Genomic DNA, 21,811 nt, shown 5'->3' on the forward strand with positions numbered 1-21,811 from the left:
TATACCTACCAGGCTGCATCGCCTCACACTGCTCTGCATTGATTCTGATCTGCCATAAACCTGAAAACTACACCAACGTGTCACTGTCCTGTTGGAGTCCCACACTGTCCTCCACACACTTTATAATTCTTCCAGGTTTGGTATCTGCAAACATTGAAATTGTCCTACAGTCACATTCCACACAGAAATACTGTCTCACTCACTATTGTGAGCAATTGCAATAACAACACTCTCCCTGAGGACAGACTGATACACATCAGACAGAATGATGAAATATTGGCAAGATTAACATGGAGCAAAAGAAATACTTATGGACGCTCCATCTCTGTATTAGTTTCTGTGTATTAGTGACTATCTCTAATTCTCTGCATTAGTCTGTGTCTACCTGTGTGTATCAATGAGGAGCGAGTCTGGCAGTCTCTATTTTGCTTAAAGTGATGTAATATCCCACTGACACGAGATCCGAGGAATGGTCCTTTCATTTCTGTCCACAGACCTGTTGAGCTTTCTGTTGCTGTCAGTCTCTGCTGGCCTCCCCTCACAGTAGGGGTGTAGGGTGAAAATCGTCAGGGATTCAGTTTGGGAGGGACAGAGGGAGGGCAGCAGCTTACAGTACCATCAACACGCACACACCCACAGGCACACAAGCACACAAACATACAAAACGACACAGACAGACACACACAGACACACACCCACAGACACACACACACACACACAGACACACACACACAACACACGCCCACAGACACACACACACACTGACACGCACAAGCACTCACAGAAACGGGCACACATAGACGCAGGCACACACACAAACACACACAGATTCAAACATCGACACACACTCATAGGAACAGACACACATGCATACACACATACAACTGCACACACACACACACATACTCACAGAAACCCCACACCCACATGGATTACCCCACACAGACACACCCACACACACACAAACCCAGAGGCAGAGAGAGACACACAGACACACAAACAGACGCACACACGCCGACTGACACACACGCAACACACACAGTCACAAATTTCACCAGTTTCCTCATTTCCTCTCGGCCCTCCCTTTATTCCACATCCAACCCTCCAATTCAGCACCTCCTAACTGCACTAACTATCCACCTTCCTTCCCACCTCTCCATTCCACCCTCCACTCCAACCTATCACCTTCACCCCACCTTCATATAACAATTGCCTTCCCAGCTACCTTCCCCCCCATCACCACCCCCTCCCATTTATCCCGCAGCCCCCTTGGCCCATAAGCCTCATTCCTAATGAAGGGATTATGCTCGATATTTCGTCTCTCCTGCTCCTTGGATGCTGCCTGAACTGTTGTGCTTTTTCAGCACCACACTCTTTCAACACAGGCACACACACGCACGCACACAGAAACACACACAGAGACAGACACAGACAGACAGATACACACACACATACCGACACACGCACAAACACACAGACAGCCACACTTCCCTCCCATGGAGGCGTCCACACTCCCCCCCACACACAGACACCCATACTCCCCACGCATACGCTCTCACACAGGCAAACACACACAGACAGACAGACACACACTCACAGACACCCACATTCCCCACACACATGCACACACACAGATGTATACAGACACACAGGCACGCATACACACAGACAAGGACACACACTAACACACAGAGACACTCAGGCATACTGAGACATGCACACAGACAGACACACATGCATACACACAGCTGCACACACACAGACATGCAAACACATAGACACACACATTGGCACACGCACACACACATGCACGTACACACGCACACATCCTGTAAAATGCCATGTTTAGTGACTTACCCTTGCAAATAATCTTACATATGAGAAAGGATTGAAAAGTCCTAAAACACAACAGCAGAGCATCGCATTGTATCAATGTCAGCAAAAAGAGGGAGAGGGAGTGGGAATAAGGGAGGCTTTGGACTCCATTCAATGATTCACCCCAAAACAATTGCACACAGATGCAGAGATAGAGATATAAACATATATACTTACACTAATGCAGAACACACAGAGAAATAGAAACACATAGATACACATATAGGCACACACAAATTGGCAAGCCCGGACAGAAATATGCAGATACAAACTTGGACATACGCAGACACATGGAATCATAGAGTTGTACATGGGGTTTGAAAATAGACCTATCAACCCATACACTCAATGCTAACGATAATCTCAAATTAAACTATTCCCACTTTCCTGCGCTTGGAGAATATTTTTCCAAACATTCTCTTATTCTTGTACTTAATAAAATGTCTTTTAAACATTGCAACTTTACCCACATCTATCACTTCTGAGGACTTTCATGCCATACACGAAACAAACGATGCTGTCAGTCTCTGCTGGCCTCCCCTCACCACTGTACAGTAGGGGTGTAGGGTGAAAATCGTCAGGGATTCAGTTTGGGAGAGACAGAGGGAGGGCAGGAACTTACAGTACCATCAACACACACACACATAAACACACACACAGACAGGCATACAAGCGCACAAACATACAAAACGACACAGACCCAGACACACACACACACACTCACAGACACACACACAGACACACCCACACACACACGCACACAAACAAACACACACAGACACGCACGCGCACTCACAGAAACGGGCACACATCGACGCAGGCACACACACAAACACAGACAGCGTCAGACATCGACACACACTCACAGGAATCGACACACACATGCAGACACACACACACAGTCAAACACAGCTACATACACAGATGCACACACACTCACAGAAAAAGACACACATGCATACACACATACAGCATTCCCCCCACCGTCACTCTCACTCCCCCACCGTTTCCCTCACATCCCCACACGCTCCACGACAATCACTCTCACTCCCCCACACACTCCCCCCACCATCACCCTCACTACCTCACACACTCCCCCCAACGTCACAATCACATTCCCACACACTCCCCCACCGTCACCCTCACTTTCTCACACACTCCACCCACCATCACACTCACTCCCCAAACACTCCACGACAATGTCCCTCACTCCCGCACACACTCTCACCCACCATCACACTCACTCCCCCACACACTTCCCACCGTCACACTCACACCCCCACCGTCACAACTCTCTCCTCCACATACTCCCCTGCTGACACCCTCGCTCCCGCTTATCCAACATCACTGTCATGCTCACTGCCACACACACTCCCTCATTATCATGCTCACTCTCCCCCACACACCACTACTGTCACACTCACTCCTTCACACATTGCACCGCTCTCACACTCATTCCTCCGCACGCACACCCAACTGCACACTCACTCCCTCCACACTCACCCACTGCCAGGCTCACTTACCCGCATATTTCCCCACCCTCACGCTTACTGCCCTGCACACTACCCCATCGTCGCACTCACACCCTGCACGCTCCCTTACCGTCACGCTCACTTTCCTACATACTCACTTACCATTACACTCACTGCCCTACACACGCCTCCACCGTCACAGTCACTCCCCCTCTCAATAACCCACCGTCACACACCCTCCAGCGCACACTTACCCACCGTCACACACACTCGCCTGTGCAAACCATCGCCATCACGCACACTACCGCACACCACCCTCACCATCACGCTCACCCCCACACACTCCACTACTCTCACACACACTGCCACACACCACCCTCACCGTCACTCTTACCCCCACGCATTCCACCATCATCGCACACACTGCCCCTCACCATCACGCTCACCCCCACACAATCCACCATTCTCCCACACACTCCCCTACCATCACGTTCACTCTACCGCACAGGCGCCTACCATCTCACTCACTCCACCACACAATGCCCCACTGTCATACTCACTCACCCTGTGCAAAGCCTCACCATCAGACTCACTCAAACACACTCTCCCCACTGTAATGCTCACTCCCCCACACACAGCCTTACCCTGATTATCAGACCCCGTGCACTCCGCCACCATCACACTCACTCTCACGCACACTCCAATTGTCCCGTTCACTCCCCTGCACACGCTCCCATCGTCGCTCTCACTTCCCCACCGTCACGATTTCTTGCCCACACGTCCCCCCACCGTCACGCTCTCTCCACACACTTTCCCCCACCATCATGCTCACTCCCTCGCACACTCCCCCCGCATCACACTCACATGCCCACGCAGTCGTCCACCACCACACTCCTCACACACCTTAAACTGAGCTCCTGCCTGTGAACACCAACCCAGTTGATCCCCTCTAAATGGCCTTTAATCCCATCCCCATTCATTTCCCTGAGTAAGAGAGAGTGGGTCCCACACAATGTATTCTGTATGTAACATCCTGTTGTACCAGTCTCAGCCACAGCCTACGGTTCCACTCCACTTGTTACCCCCTAGTAACGACTAACGTTCTCACACCCACTATGTCCCCTAGCAATGGCGTTTGGCCCAAGCTCCATACTGTTGCCCTCGCAATTGCCTGTCATGCCGTCCCAATCTCTGTTCCCTAACATGGCAGCACGGTGGAACAGTGGTTAGCACTGCTGCCTCATAGCGCCTGAATTTTGGGTTCATTTCCCACCTCAGGCGACTGACTGCGTGGAGTTTGCACATTCTCACCGTGTCTGCATGGGTTTCCTCCGGGTGCTCCGGCTTCCTCCCACAGTCCAAAGATGTGCAGGTCAGGTGAATTGGCCATGCTAAATTGCCCGTAATGTTAGGTGAAGGGGTAAGTTTAGGGGTATGGGTAGGTGACGGGTCGGTGTGGACTTGTTGGGCAGAGGGGCCTGTTTCCACACTGTAGGTAATCTAATCTAATCTAAACATCGGCCAGAAGATAGACAGCCCTCTTCTTTTCCCAGCACCGAAGGATAAGAGGAAGATAGTAACAGTGTGAGGTTATGATTGCAAGATGAAGAGTGCATGAGATTTGGGAAGGCAAGGAGTGTGGAATTGAGTGCGTAAATGAGAAAAGGAGAGAGAAATAGCAGTGCAGTGTGAGAGTGAGAGGAATATATGGAGGGAGAGTGACAAAGGGAGCAAGGTGAATTCTGCAGATAGCCAAGTTGGAGTGGGAGACCCATAGGTGAAGTAAGGACAGTGGGAGTTAGACCTAACTCCTGAGCCCAGGGCGCGGTGCCCACCCCTTCTCTGAGGAAAAGAACTTGGGGCTGAGTCTGTCTCTCTTCAGCTCAGTTTCTCCAATACAAAGACACACAACATTGTTCACTCTGCTGCTCAGCACGCTTTAATGAACATTTTTATTGTTTACAAATGGAAGTGATGGATACAGTTACTGGGATAGTGCATTTTCTCACTGGGCACTGAGTTGTGAGAAACATTGAAAGAGGTCCCTGTAATCCCCCTATGGGATAAGGATGGACAAACCAGCACTACCATAGCGACAGGCTGCGCCATCGCTAAAACACTGAACTGAAATGAGAAAATCCCAGATGGATTGATTAATGAGGGAATTTGATGGACGGATGGATTTGGGTGAGGGGATATTTCAGCACATTCTTCAGCTGCTGCCTGAACTTAGTCTGGGTCACGGCATAAATCGCCGTGTTTGTGCAGCAACTGAGGAGCTGCAGCATGAAGCCCAGTTCAATTACAAAGGGATCGAATGACACAGGGGTATCAATAATCTGCCACATCCGGTACCATATAGAATACAACATGAACGTTGACCATAACAGGATGAAATTGGCCGAGATCACAAACAGTAAAATGATGGATTTTTTTCGGTTTCTCATTTCAGTGTCAGACTGAGCATCCCCATTGGTGTAAGTGCGGAGTCTCCTGCGGGCTCTGCTGGTCACTAAAATGTGTCTGACGGTGAGAACATTGAGCAGCAGAATCAGGAGAAATGGGACACACGGGGTTAGAATGTGGTGGAGGAACTCGATTGCGCCCCAGACACTGGAGAATAGAACAGTGTCTGTTACATCACAAAACCAGGGGAGGTTCACCAGCCGATACTGAGCCGTGAGCATAAAATACCAGGAAATATTCTTTAAAAAGCTCAACACAGTCACTGTTCCCAGAACCACAGCTGCCGTTTTCTCACTGCAATATTTACTTTTCAGCTTCTGGCAACAAATAGCCACAAATCAATCAAAGGTGAAAGTGACAGTGAACCAGACAGACCAGTCAGTGGCTGCATAAAGCAGGACGGCGTGGATATTACACACGGGGACGGAGTACTTCAGGAAATAAAACTGTTCCTCATAAACAATGGGAATGTGTCTCAGGATCAGGTCGAGGATAATGACCAGGAGATCCGCCGCTGCCATGGCCCCCAGGTAACGTCTGACACATGGAGACAATCCACAATCTTTATAAAGCAGGACGTAGATGGTCACTACGTTAACTGTGAGGAAGAAAAACAAACACATTATCCATGAGCCTGGAGGCAAAGGGACACTTTTGATTGGGGAACCAGTAAGATTTTCAAATGTATCCCTGTATTCAGCGAGTTATTAAAATAATTGGAGCAGAAATAACAAATGGGAAGGTCGGAATTACTGACAAAAATGCATCATAAACCACAAGAAACCCTCCCCTCCCCAAACACACAGAGACACATCCATAAGGACAGATGGTTTCTAGAACATTCCCACACACTCGATCACTCAAGAGCAGACACAGGTCACTCCTTCCCAAATCTTATAACGGAGGATGAAAATGTTGCGGTCCTGAAGGGTTCTCTCCCAGTTTCCTGAAGACACATGGAGTTTGGGAATTTCTGTATTTTGGTTTAAATTGTAGTCGATCCTGTGTCGTGAAGAAATGTCAACGCAGGGAAAACGTATTCACCCCTTTACCTGCCTGGGCACACTGTAACATTAATGGGGTTAGAGACGGAGGGTCCAATCAAACGAATGAGAACTAAAGGCATTGCCAGATCAGCTGAAATGGTTAGATATACCGCATTCTCAATCCACCTCACCGAACCAGCCCAGACACCATAAACCCACAGCAGATATCTGTTCACCATGGAACATTGTGCAGACCAGGCTAGTGTACTGCTCAGTACAACCCAGCAACCTGTCCAGATTCATTCATTGCACTGGTCAATACAACCCAGCAATCTGTCCAGAGTGGAATACTGCACAGATCATGTCAGAGCATTTATCTCCAAACGCACAAAAGACATCTGTGCTCTATGGAAAGCCGGGATAGAGACAGAAAAGCTGCAGATGCTGGAATCCAAAGTAGATGGGCAGGAAGCTGGGAGAACAGAGCAAGCCAGGCAGCATCAGGAGGTGGAGATGTTTCGGGTGTAACCCTTCTGCAAGAGTCCTGAAGGACGGCTACACCTGAAACATCAAATTCTACATATCCTGATGCTGCCTGGATTGCTATGATCCTCCAGCAAGTATTCAGCATGGGAAGCAATGCAGACCACAGCTGTGAATTGATCTTTAAACCCGGACCGGATATCTGTCCAGGACGGGGAGCTGTGCAGACCACAGCAGTGCATTGATCTATAAACCCGGACGAGATATTTGTCCAGCACGGGGAGCTATGCAGACCACAGCAGTGCATTGATCTATAAACCCGGACGAGATATCTGTCCAGCACGGGGTGCTATGCAGACCAGAGTGCATTGATTTATAAACCTGGACTAGATATCTGTTCAGCACGGTGAGGTATGCAAACCACATCATTGCATTATCTATAAACCACAACCAGATAGTTTGACCAGCACAGCAAACTGTGCAGTGACCACCTCAGTGCATTGATCTGTAAACCAGGAGCAGTTACCCTCCCAGCATGTAGGACTGTGTACACCACCCCAGTGCATTGTTCAGTAACAGTGTTTTAGATCCCTGCCCAGCGTAGGGAAACTTGCAGCCCATGCTGGAAGTGACAGGGTATGCAACTCCCATCCATTTAGAGCTCCATCTCTCCATTGTGCCATGACAAAGGGGGTCTATGGGTGTGGACATCACTGCCAGAGAGAAATGGCGGGGAATCAGTTTAAATATCACCAAATGGGAGGGGTCATGGAAGGATGTGGTACCAGGTTTCAGAATGCTGAAAAGTAGACCCTTGGATAGCATCCAGTAACATGAGTCAGTCTTCCCAGGAAAGATGGGAAAAAATGGATATTGGTGTGAAGTCAGATGAGCATTTGTTTTGCACTTTTGTAACTGGAATTGGTCTCAGCAGAATCTATTACTCATTGGGCAGATTCTAACAATAATTTATCTTTGTTTTTGATTTTCCTTGAGTGTGATAGAGGGATTATCTGCACCAGGCTGAGCTAGTTTCCTGGTGCTATCTTATCGAACTCACCTCATTAACTACCCTCCCCCCATGGTGTCCCTCTCATTCAATGCCAGCCCGATTCTCCCACCCATCATGGATAGAGGTACCCACCATTGCCCGGATATACCTGGATATTCCGTGACTCCTGGCACTGGCGCCATCTTTAAAAAGCCAATGGGCACACGGTTGGGCTTTCTACATTGGGAGCTGCCCTGCACAGTTTACCCCGCGCATGGGAGATAATGGGCAATTACACGACGGTTTGTCAATAGGGGCATGGAGGACCAATTGGATGGGCTAGTACAGAGGGGACCATTCTCTTCCCAGAGGGAGCCACACCACCAGACCCACGGACCATGCTCTGAGCTCAAACACCCAGCTCAGTGCAGTATCTGCGGTCTGAAGAAATGCCCAACAATACAGGACAAGCATCAATAACCTTCCCCGCTCTGTCAGGATAAGGGTCAATGATTCACTCTGCTCCCTCATCCTCACTGTATATCTGTTATAGCACCCACCCTCGAACTTCCCTGATGCTATCTCCCTTTTGTGCCAAGCTGGTACAAATGGAATCCCAAGGTCTCAGTGTGCAGGAGGGTGGGCTCACAACACATCATCTCCCTCACCTCCCAGGAAGGGAGCACAGAGGCTCCCTCCTGCACCTCGTCCTGTAAATAGCTCAGATACTGAAACTAATCTGTGATCATTACTGCTGTCCCTACTTGTCCTGACATCTTCAACAATCTGTGCTCATATACACCCAGCGCCTTCTGTTCCTGCACCCCATTTATAACGCCACAGCCTGTTTTATATTGTCTTCTAATGTCTTTCCTTCTAAAGTGCATCACCCCACACTGCTCTGCATTGAACACCATCTGCCCAAAAACTACACCAACGTGTCATTGTCCTGTTAGTTTTCCACACTGTCTTCCATAGACTTTGCAATTCTTCAAAGTTTGGTGCCATCTACAAATACTGAAATTGTCATAGTGTCACAGCCCCCAATGAAACAACTGAAATCCTGCTCCACACACACGAGTGTGAGCAAGTGAAATACTGATATATTCCCATAGACGGAGTCGAATAATGACATACTCTCAATGGAGCAACAGAAATCCTAACATATACGAGACAGAGTGGATGAAATATTGACAAACCACCGAGAAAGAGAAATCTGGATAGGTTCCACTTATCTATATTCATCAGTGTATAATGTGATGAAGTTGAAAGCCTGTACTGGATCTTTACGAGAGGGTGAATTATGTTCTGAACTGAGAGCTTACAAGCAACTTTGGTATGAAAGGATGGCAGGCCCAGAAACTGTGTATTGCTATAGAGCTGGAGTTGGGTAATAAGCGGTTATAAGAAAGGGGGTGCCAGAGTTGTGAATAGTTGACGTAAAATTTTCACTTTCAGAGTCAAGAAATAAATTGATGTTTTTATTCAAACAGTGGAATTTGGGAGTTCTCTGTCACTCATATTTTAATAATTTACGAGGCGAATTGAGCATTTCTTTATGTTTAGTTTAAAATGCCAGATAAGCTCCATCTTGTGTCCCAACAGTTCCTGTGTGTATATCTGTGTGTCTCTGTGTGGGGAAGGTATGGCAGTCTCTGTGGTGCATAAAGTGATGCAATGCCACCCTCTGCTGGTCTTCCCTTGACACTGCACAGGCAGAGGCAGAGGGTGAAAACCAACATGGATTCATTCAGAGAGGGGGAGGGAGAGGGCAACTCCTCACAGCACCATCTAAACGGATGGTTTATCCATGTAATGATCTAAATGTCCTTTAAAAATTGCAACTATCCCTACTTTCACCACTTCCTCTGGAAGTTCATTCCACACCCAAGCCAGCTTCTGTCTAAAATAACACCCTTTCATGACTTCTGTAAATCGTTTTTCCTCACATCTTAAAATGTCCTTCTGTTTTCAATCACCAACTCTAGGGAAAAGACCTTCCGCTTATCTGTACTCCTCATGATTTTATAAACCTCCGTAAAGTTACCCCTTAATCTCATACTCTTCAGTGAAAAAAGTTCGCAAACTATCCAGCCTCTCCTTATAGCTCACTCCCTCCATTCCCAGCAACATCCAGGTTAATCTCTTCTGAACCCTCTCCAGCTTAATAATATCTGGGTCAATAACATCAAAGTGAATAGTCAAGGTGTTTTCTAAGGGTAGGGGAGTCTAAAACTAGAGGATATACGTTTAAGGTGAGAGGGGAAACATTTAAAAGTGACCTAAGGGGCAGTCTTTTTTACACAGAGGGTGGTGTGCCTACAGAATGAGCGGGCAGGATTAACAGACTGGACACAGTAATCCAGAAGAGGTCTCACCAATGTCCTGTACAACCGCAACATGACGTTCCAATTCCGAAACTCAGAGGTCTGACCCATGAAGACAAGTGTGTTAAACACCTTCTTAATTACACTATCTACGTGAGATGCAAATTTTAAAGGATTATACCTGACAGCCTAGGTCTCTGTTCTGCAACACTGCCAAAGGCCCTACTTTTAATTGCATAGATCCTGCTCTTGTTTGATTTACCAAATCCAATACACGCATTAATCCAAACTAAACTCTATCTGCCACTCCTCAGCCCAGTGAGTTTTATTACCACCTCCACACCTTCCCTGTATAATTTTACAATTCTCTCCCCCTCTCCAGGAGTCCTGCACACTCCGGCCTTGATTTTCACCAAGACACTGAGCTTCGTTTGCCTTCTGCAGTTAGGGGGAGGAGGGGCAGATTGCTGACACAGTCAGTGTAGAGGAGAGGCTGGACAGTAATCAGTGGCCTTGTATCATTTCTTGGTTTTTGGAAGAGGGCAGTAACACGTGGGTAATAGAGATCGGTGTTTGGGGACCAGAAATTATCATCTTTCTTTGTCTCCGGTGTTCTGTCATAAGTATCTATTCGAGACCCTCCATTGCGCAGAGTGTGTCTGCAGAATTTATGTCTTTAATGTTGCAGACTACTGATAATAGCGATTTAAAATGGAAATCATAGCCAAGCAATTTAAGATGTTCATGGTTTATCTCGATGGCAGAGCACATGCAATCAGCATGCTACAGTTGAGGCAAATATCTTGCATTTGTTTAACAATGCAAAATATTTTGTGTAGTACAGCAATGTTAAACAGATTTTCATAAATCCACACCGACTGAAAGCTGGCGGTTAAAATGTGACCCAAATTCTGGGCATGGTTTAGATCTTGCATAGCGGGTAATGCCCCTGCCTCTGAACCAGAATTCTGGAATTGATTCCAATTGTTGAACATGTGTGATATTCCCCCTAACTCTAGACCAGACGGTCTGGATTCAAGTCCTACCTGTTGTGGAGGTGTGTCACACCATGACAGAGAAGGCTGATGAAAAAACACACAGGAGAATAATATTGCAGCTTTGGGGCTATTGCCAAGTGGTGGTAGTGTCCCATCTCTGGGCACAAGGTTCACATTACAAATCCCACAGAGGTGTTTCATGATATGTTTAATCAAATTGATGGAAAAGGAAGAGGTATCAATACTGAATTTCAGAATTTCAGCCGAGGATGACTGAAAGTGCAGCCATTCTTGTTGATTGGAGTCACATTTCGCAGCAGTGGTGGTTTATAAAATCATCATGGTCATGGGTAGGGTGAGCAGTCCGGGTTGTTTTCCCCAAGGTAGGGGCGTCCAAAACTAGAAGTCATTGGTAAAAAGTGAGAGGCAAAGATTTTGAAGAGGCCTCAGGGGCACCTTTCCATGCAGAGTGCAGAGCGTTATGGAATGAGCAATCAGAGGAAGTGATGGAGACTGGTATAATGACAACATTTAAAAGACATCTGAATGCTAACCTTCGCATAAACCAAATCATCCGTCTACATTTCTGCCACCTCCAAAAAGACCCCACCACCAGGTATATAATTCCCTCCCCCCCTTTCCGCTTTCCACAAAGACCGTTCCCTCCATGACTACCTGGTCAGATCCACGTCCCCCACAACACATCCTCCCATCCTGGCACCTTCTCCTGCCACCGCAGGAACTGCACTACCTGCGCCCACACCTCCTCCCTCACGACAATCCAAGGCCCTAAAGGAGCCTTCCACATCCATCAAAGTTTTACCTGCATATCCACCAATGTCATTTATTGTATCCATTGCTCCCGATGCGGTCTCCTCTACACTGAGGAGACTGGACGCCTCCTAGCAGAGCGATTTAGGGAACATCTCCGGGACACCCGCACCAATCAACCACACCGCCCTGTGGCCCAACATTTCAAGTCCCCCTCCCACTCTGCCGAGGACATGGAAGTCCTGGGCCTCCTACACCGCCGCTCACTCACCACCAGACGCCTGGAGGAAGAACGCGTCACCTTCTGCCTCATAACGCTTCAACCCCAGGGCATCAATGTGGACTTCAACAGTTTCCTCATTTCCCCTTCCGTCTCCTCACCCTAGGTCCAAACTTTCAGCTCAGCACTGTCCCCATGACTTGTCCTAACTGCCTATCTTCTTTTCCAACTATCCACTTCACCCTCCTACCTGACCTATCACCTTCATCCCCTCCCACACTCACCTATTGTACTCGATGCTACTTTCTCCCCACCCCCAACCTCCTCTATCCTATCTCTCCACGCTTCCGGCTCTCTGCCTTTCTTCCTGATGAAGGGCTTTTGCTCGAACCTGCTACTTGGATGCTGTCTGAACTGCTGTGCTCTTCCAGCACCACTAATCCAGAATGCTGTCAGATCTGCTGAGCTTTTCCAGCAATTTCTGCTTTTGTTAATAATAAGATGCATTCATTTTAACTCAGGTATTCTGAATACATTAAACATTTTTTTTAAATCACGCAGTGATATATTAACACATCTCCAAAACAACTCGGTCCATTTTCTGCTCAGGATATGGCGCAGTGTATGACAGTAGCAATGCTGCACCTACATGGAACAGAGAATGTTATAAAGTCAGAGTTCGGGCAATGTGCAAGGAGACCTCACATGGTACAGTTTGGGAAAGGATGACATTACTGCATAATTCAACTCAGAGAGGAAGAAAATGTAATCTGCCTAAGAAGGAACGGCCAGTTGCATACTCTCTCACGCATTGATGCACATCACAGCAATGTTAGAAAAAAACACCTCAGTCATCTTTGCCACTATATTTTTTATAAAATCCCCACAATGTGAAAGCAAGGCCTTTTGCCTCCCCAGACCCATTTCCCCCACCCGATATAAATGTCCCTGACGAATGCACCTAACCTAGAAATCCCTGAACACGATGGGTAATTAAACATGACCAATCCACATAACCAACATATCATAGGACTGTCAGAGGAACCTGGAGCACCCGTGACAATTCCACGCAGACACGGGGAGAGTGTGCAAAGTGCATTTCACACAGTTACCTGAGGCTGGAACAGAACCCAAGTCCTGGGCATTGTGAGGCAGCATTGCTAACCACTGAGCAACCGTGACACCTTCAGGCAGGATTCCTGACTAGAGATTGTTGGAATCTGACTGCCTAAATGTGAATTGAGTCAAATCGAACTCTTCCAGAATGAAATCCCATCACAAGTACTTGTGTGAGCAGAATCACTTGAGCAGAAGAATAACATTTTGGACATTTTCTCAATTTTTCCTTTTGTCATGAGTTACACTAATATCTGGACAAAGTATTTTCAACTTAAAATTGCAGACATTTTGTGTATCGGTGGTGTGCGTGTGTCAGTGTTTTGAGAAAGAGAAATATCGATTATATATTTGCAATATCCAAATAGATTGACATTCATCATTTCATCAGACTTTGACTAACATTGCTCTGGATCATAAACGCCTTGTTTTAACAGATTAAAAGGAACCAGCCTTCCTTGTTCCTCAAACTTAGCCTGAGCCAGTCTGAGACCTATATCGTCGGCCATACCACCAACCTGGTTACATTTAACAATTATTGTGAGCCGTCGAGGAGTAGAATGGGAAAAGGAAACAGTGACCCGAAAAGCTGGGGAACTATAAACGGGTGAGCCTGACTTCTGCCATGGGTAAGTTGTTGTAAGGGTACGAAGGGATAGGATTTAAGTAAAGTTGGGAAGGCAAGGGCTGATCAGAGGTAGTCAACATGGCTTTCTGCATGAGCAATAATGGGTCATTAATTTGATTGAGTTTTATGAAGAGATGATAAAGAGATGGAAGAAGGCAGTTCGACAGACATTGTCTATATGGACTTCAGCAAGGTGATCATAACATTCGGATTGGTCGACAGATGAGTAAGGTTAGGCCACATGGGATACAGCGGAAGCTGGTGATTTGGATTCAAAATTGGCTTTAGGTGTAAGGGTTGTCTTTCCGATTTGAAGTTTGAAACCAGCAGTGTGCTGCGAGAATCAGTACTGAGTTCTCTGCATTATGTCACTTATATTAAGTATTTGGATATGAATATCGGAGGCATTGTTAATAAGTTTACAGATGACGGTGGTGTAGTGAATTATCTCAGAGTACAACGAGTCCACAATTAGATGGGCCAAATGGGCAAGGAGTGACAGATGAAGTTTAATTCAGATAAACATGAGAATTTGGCATTTTGGGAAGGCAAATCAGGGCAGGAATTATACACTTAATAGTAAGGTCGTGGGGAGTGTTCCGGAACAAAGTGAAGGGCTGTGGGGCCATAGTTCCTTGAAATTGGAGTCGCAGGTAGAGAGTGTGGTGTCGAACACATTTGGCACACTTGCCTTAAGCAGTCAGACCGTTGAGTATAGGAGTTGGGGTGACATGCTGCATCAGTACAGGATGTTGGCGAGGCCACTTTAAAAATAATGCGTACAATTGAGTTGCCAGCAGAAAAGATTGACTGGGATGTTCCAGGACAGGAGGGATTCAGATTTAAGGAGAGGCTGAATAAATCGAGATGATTCCCCCTGGAGTGTAACAGGCTGGCGGGTGACATTATAGAGGTTTATAAAATCATCAGGGGCACGGATATTCTGAATATCTATGGTCTGTATCCCAGGATAAGGGAGTCCAAACCAAAAGGGCATAGGTTGAAGGCGAGGGGGATAATGTAGAGGAGACCTGAGGGGCAAATGTTTCACACAGAGACTGGGGTGTGTATGGAAAATGCTGTCAGAGGAAGTGGTGAAGGCGGTTACAATCGCACATTTTAAAAAAAAACCTAAAAGAGAAGGGATATTGGCCAAATGCTGGCAAATGGGACTGGAACAGATTTGGTTATCTTATCCTAATGGACAGTTTTGACTAAAGGGTCTGTTTCCATGCTGCATGACTCTGATTGCATAAGAGGGATGAGGAGAAATTCTGAAACGACCTTTGGAGAGGGGTTCTCTTCTGCGGAAGTTTATCGTGCCTCTATGTTTGCATTGATTGAAAGCTGAGTTCGTTAAATATTTAACAGAGAAGTGAGTCACGGATAACGGATGTAGACAGCAAAGTGGGGCTGAGACCACAACCAGACCAGGCACAATCTTAGTGCCTGGTGGAGAAGGCTCAAAGTCTCCAATGACTCATTCCTGCTCCTGAGTCCCATGCTTCTGAATTCCATTCAGCCCCTCAAACCTGCTAGACAAGAGCAGTTAGAGGCTACTTACTGCCATAACTGGTGCACAGGAACAGAGGAGACCATTCAGTTCCTCAAGACTGTCCCACATGGTTTGATGTGACTTGTAACATGTAATTCGAAAGCCCAGGCTCGGCATGAAAGAGGCTCCTCATCTCTCTTTACAGAGCTTGCCCTCTCTGCAAATTGTGCTTCATTTATTAGTCACGTTGTAGACCCAGATTCACTGTGAATACAGCCACCGTACCTCACCCAGTGATGGCTCAGAATATCCTCTCGTCTCCCTGACTGCAACATTTAATAAACAGATCTTCCAGTAAAATAACACACACTAACTTTCCAATAGCAGATTGTGAGAACATCAGAAACAGGAGCTGGTTGTTCACTCTCCCAACCTCCTGTTCCAAGTCTGCCTTGTCATTCACGAAGATCCTGTCTGATCTGTTTTGGTCCCAAATCCTCTTTAATCCTCGATTCTTCATAGCCCTGACCTCTCTGACAGGTCAAAATATATTTAAGTCCTTTTTAAATATTTTCAGTGATCTAGTTCCGAAACCCTGTCGAATACAGAATCCCTGACATTCACTACCCTCTGTTTGAGACAAGCACTCCCTTCTCCGAAACTGTGATCTCCTCATGTGAAGAAATGAGGTGAACACATTGGCGCCAGGTGACAGTGACTGGCCCAGATATCAAGGTAATATTTAATAAAGGATAGTATCAAGGATTCTGAACAAAATTGTGCTGAATGGGAATCAGTGTAAACTGCCCTTTGGTTCGAGTGATTTTAAACACAGAGCAAGATGTTTGTGGTCGGTGGCCAATAATCCTCTCAGTACCAGGCATCTCTTCAGGAGATCTTCAGCGTAGTTCCCTCAACACAACCATCGTCAGCCGCTCCAAATATGTCTTTCGCCTATAAGCTTAGAAGTGGGGATGGTCCGTGAAGATCATACAATGTCCAGAACAACGTGTCACCCCTAAGCTCCTGAACCAATCTCTGTTTCCATGTGCAGCAAAACCTGGACAGCAGTCAGGCTTGTGCTGTTAGAGTGTCGGTAACATTCATTTAACAGTACGGCTGGACACTGCACATTCCCACCGTGAAAGGAGAGGCTCAGTCAGCATCTCAAGCTCCCTTCACAAGAATATGAAAAAGCCATTCAGCCCATCAATACTACTGCATAGGAAGAGGGATAGCCCATTCAGTCCCTGCAGATTATCACACAGGAAGAGAAGGAATGCAGTGTTATAGACGAGACCATAACCTCTTAAAATATTTTAAAGCAGTACCCTAGATCCAAACATTTTCTTATTCTAAAGGCAAATGTGACGTAATTGGTCCAGGTGCAATCTGACTAGTCAAACTGCTCGATGTTATCCAAAACATTTTATTTAAACAGTGTCATTAAAATACAATCAAGAAAGAGAAATTTAAAATAACGTAACGTGATTGGAAAACTTACCCAAATAATAGATGCAGTGCCTATTACTAACTAACTGTACCAATAGAGCAAGATCCCAGAAACACAAGCACTAAGTTAAAAGGCACATTCAGACACAGATTCTTCCATACAGTGCTCCAGTGCAGGAGGTAAAACCCATCCAGAGAAAATTCAGACAGAGTAGCAGCCAGGAGACAGTTAGTGATTCTTACAACTCTTTCGACATCCCAATAGCTTCTGATCCTACTGAGAAACTAAAACCCAGAGATCCTAATCTGTGAGAGTTGGCCACATCCATTCATGCCTCATTAAAATAAACCCAAGGCTTCCCCAGCTCTTTACTCATTACCAACATCTGTTTTACATCTGGGAATACTGTGGACGCTCCTGTCTTAAGTTTGGGAAGCACTCCGATGCCAATTAAACCTTCAGCTGCGTAGCTTGCATCCTATTGGAAATCGAAATCTTTCGGACATTGTCCCAAATATCTGCCCACTCCTCTGGTGAAGATATCTACTCCCAATTGCTGAACACAAATTCCACACAACTGCTCGATGTCCTTTGAGACACTACCTCCTATTAAATGCTAGAGGGTGCTGACCGAGATGGTGCGCGTGGACTGAAGCACTCTCATCTCCATATTCGACTTATCGGGCCTAACCATTAATGTACTCTTTTTCTGTATAAAATCCATAATCTCTAAGTAACAAAAGAGGTCCCTCCTAGATAGCTCATATTTCTGTTTCAGCTGCTCGAAAGACATCATTCCCTACCGTCAAATAAGTCTCCCAAACAGGAAACTCCTCTGGACTCCATGAGAAAATTCCAGAATCCATCAATCCTACAATGAGAGTAAAAGGGGAAGTGTCATTATTTGAAAATTGCCCTCAGTTTGTTCCATCATTCTCCATGCTTTAACTGTGTTAAAGACAATTGGATTTCTGCAATGGTCCATAACAGTCCGCATCTTGCCCATGAACAACAGATTAATGAGGGGAGATTTGCCTGTGAGGCATCGATGTCCAACCACCTTGACCGTGGGTCTTGGCAAGCCCAATCAGCCACATAGGCTAGGAGGGAACTCAACTGATATTTGTTAAAGTGTGAAAAAACCACATCCCTCAGCCCCCGCAGAAGCTGCAATTGGGTGACCTCCATAAGAGGTCGCCTGTGATAACAAATAAAAGATCCAAGCTGACTGTAAAGCTCCATATCGGATGCCTGGGCAGTATCAAATTGTGCATTTACATGGGATATATAAACGGGGGAATGCATTCATTTTGACCGGAGCTATTCTAACCAACCAGCATATCGAAAGATCCTCCCAGTGCCTTATGTTCTCGAGCAACTGCAAGAAGATAGATTTATCTAATTGATTGAAGGGTGGGGTGATAAAAATGCCGAAATACAGGAAACCTTCCTCTGACCATCTGAAAGTGAATCGGATTCTACCTCCAAGATCGGCTACTCTAATAAGACCCCCGACATGCATGGTCTCCGATTTCATAAAATTGATTTTATACCCAAGAAAGATCCAAATACATTAATCACTTGGGGCACAGATATCATCGAGTTAGTTAGAAAGAGAAGAACGTCATTTGCATAAAGTGTGATCTGATGCCATCCTGATCCTACCTCCAGGGCAGTAATATTGTGGTCCCTCCAGATGGGTTCTGCCAAAGGCTCAATCACCAATGTAAATAGTAACGGTGAAAGAGGACACCCTTGACGGCTGCCTCTGCCATTGCTAAAATTGTCAGACCTTATACCATGAGTGAAATCCGCTGCTTTATAACGAGATAATACTGTCACCCACCTGGCAAAGGCTCCTCCAATGCCAAACCATTCCAAGCCATAAAAGAGTTACGGCCACTGCCAAGCCTGGAATCGACCCTTGCTGGCACATCTGAACCATATTAACACTCTCCTATTATTATTAGACGACCTGTGACCCCTAATAAAACCTGTCTGTTCCTATTTCACAATGAAGGGCAAGACCTTCTCCAGCTTCAACGCCAGCATTTCACCAAACGTTTGAAGTCTACATTTAATAAAGATATAGGCCTTTATGAAGTGCAATCCTCGGGAGAATAAGGTAAATATTTCCTTCTCTGCGAGAGGATGGGAGGCAGTTCTGACTGCACGAATAATTGTAAATATCCAACATTGGCCCAGCCAGCATGTCTATGAACTCCTTTTAAATCTCACTCTAAAATCCATCTGGGTACGGTGCTTGACCACTCTGGAGCTGCCTCACCGCCTCCTATGTCTTTTGGATTGTCAGAGGGGCATTCGAAAGAGACACCTTCTCTGAAGTTACACTTGGGAAGTCCAGGGTACTAAAAAGGGGCTTCATTGTTGCCAATCTCCTCACAGCCCTCTGATTGAAACAGCCCAGAAAAGAACTTCATGAATGCTGCATTAATCTTTCTGGGATCGCAGGTGATTTTAACAGCACATTCGCGAATGCATGTGATAGACTGGGGGCACTCTTCTTTCTGGCCAAGTATTCCAAGTGTCTACCCGGATTATCACCATACTCGAATACCCTCTGTTTCGCAAATAAAATCGCTCTCTTTGCTGTCGGGGGAGCGCAGCGTTCAGAGCAGCCCGGAGCATTGTAATCTATTGCAACTTCGTTACAGACGGTCTGTCAAAATATGCTCTGTCAGCTGCTGCTCTCTCTTCTACCGCTTCCGAGTCGCCGAGTAAGAAATAATCAAATCCCTTCCATAGGCCTTGGCAGTCTCCCAGAGCACCGTCGGATTACTGACCGTCCAAATTAACGCACATTTTCTTTAAAATCCCATGAAAAATATTCAATAAAGAAGCAAATCTTAGCAGGACCTCTACACTTTATGGTAAGGTCCTATGGAGTGTTGCAGAACAAAGAGACCTTGGAGTGCAGGTTCATAGCTCCTTGAAAGTGGAGTCGCAGGTCGCTAGGATGGTGAAGAAAGCGTTTGGTATGCTTTCCAGTACTGTGTACAGGGGTTGGGATGTCATGTTGCTGCTGTACGGGACATTGGTCAGGCCACTATTGAAATATTGCGTCTTACTCTGGTCTACTTCCTATCGGAAAGATGTGAAACTTGAAAGGGCTGAGAAAAGATTTACAAGGATGTTGTCAGGGTTGGAGGATCTGAGCTACAGGGAGAGGCTGAACAGGCTGGGGCTGCTTTCCCGGGAGCGTCATAGGCTGAGGGGTGACCTGGATAGGATAAATAGGCAAAGTCTTTTCTCTGGGGTGGGGAATTCATAACTAGAGGATATAGGTTGAGGGTGAGAGGGGAAAGATGTAAAAGAGAATTAATGGGCAACTTTTTCATACAGAGAGTAGTATGCATATGGAATGACTTGCTAGAGGATATGGTGGAGTCTGGTGTAATTGCAATATTTAAGAGGCATTTGGATGGGTATATGAATAGGAAGGGTTTGGAGGGATATGTGCCGGGTGCTGGCAGGTGGGACGAGATTGGGTTGGGATATCTGGTCGGCATGGACGGGTTGGACCGAAGGGTCTGTTTCCATGCTGAACAGCTCTGACTCTATGACTAGCTATCCTTCAAACGGAAATTATCCATGCACCAGTGCTGCGAGCCTGTCCCATCGCCACCATCCTTAACCTCCATGTACACTGCCACATTACCAGAAATGGCTATGTTCCCACTTCTACAGTATAGCACTGAATTCAAAAAGGCCAATGGGGCAAAAATATGTCAATTCTCGTTTGGCACTTATGTGGGTTAGGGCAAAAGGTGAGGTCCCTACCCTAAGGGAGTACCATCTCCACACATCCACCAAGCCCAGCTCCCTGTTTAGATTCACTGGCTGCCTAGATTGCAGGGAAATATCCGCAAGAACCAGAAACACCCTATCCACCTTGGGAACATTATGTCGGTTAAAGTCTCGCCCTATAATTGTATGACGCCCCCCAAGGGCCATCATCCTGGAGAGTGCATCCGTTAATTTGAAGGGTGGACCAGGGGCAAGATGGAGGACGGGAAAAATTTCTGGCTGTAAGAGCTGCTCCTTTTTTTAAGGTATTTTAGGTGCTGAAGGTGATTTCCTCGAATTCCAGGAGCAGCAATTGGTGTTTTATATGCTGTTGCATTGTTTTTGAACTTTGGGGAAAAAATGTCAAAACAACAGCAGTTTCAAAAGGGTTAAGAACAGACAAAAGAAGCGCATAGTGAGGACAGTGCAGGGAAGAGAGAGAGAGAGAGAGAAGGGGCGGGGGGAGAGAGAGAACCTGCACAGTTACAGCCTTTGCTATTTTTGAATTCATGTATCGCTGGACATCAGAGTGCATCTGAGAAAATTAACAAACAATGAATTTCACGACTAATCTTGGAGAAACCTGTTTGGGAGAAGTTCACAACATAGAATCAGATAAGTAGATAAGTTAATCGTTGTTTTAAGTCTGTCCAATAGAAAGGCTGCAGTAGTGAGTATTCTTGATTAAATGTTTTTGGAGATGAGTCGCTTGATTAAACTTAA

Source organism: Chiloscyllium punctatum, chromosome 31, assembly GCF_047496795.1.
Source record: "Chiloscyllium punctatum isolate Juve2018m chromosome 31, sChiPun1.3, whole genome shotgun sequence".
NCBI lineage: Eukaryota > Metazoa > Chordata > Chondrichthyes > Orectolobiformes > Hemiscylliidae > Chiloscyllium > Chiloscyllium punctatum.